Consider the following 204-nt stretch of genomic DNA (forward strand, 5'->3'; position numbering starts at 1 on the left):
TTTTATATAGAAAACGGGATATTTTGAAATCTTCATGCAAGAAAAATACACGAGGAAGAAAAGGCGTTTTTTTCACCCCATAGACATGAAATATTGAAGAAAGAAGGAAAAAATATAGAACAAGAAGGCACATTAAGAGCAAAGTTAGGGAGAAAGAGAGATGATCAAAGAGAAAAACTGTAGTGAGGTTAGAGAGAGTTTGAA

The 204-nt window shown here is 32.8% G+C and overlaps 1 protein-coding gene across 1 annotated transcript in view; it reads left to right on the plus strand.

Moving 5' to 3' along the window:
• Positions 1-15: 15 nt before the first annotated feature.
• LOC119582348 (formin-2-like) overlaps positions 16-204 on the plus strand; it is a gene marked incomplete in the record, with an annotated part of 21,001 nt that continues 20,812 nt past the window's right edge. The window contains 1 exon segment of the mRNA XM_037930564.1: positions 16-98.

The sequence above is a fragment of the Penaeus monodon genome, chromosome 15, assembly GCF_015228065.2.
Source record: "Penaeus monodon isolate SGIC_2016 chromosome 15, NSTDA_Pmon_1, whole genome shotgun sequence".
Taxonomy (NCBI): Eukaryota; Metazoa; Arthropoda; class Malacostraca; order Decapoda; family Penaeidae; genus Penaeus; species Penaeus monodon.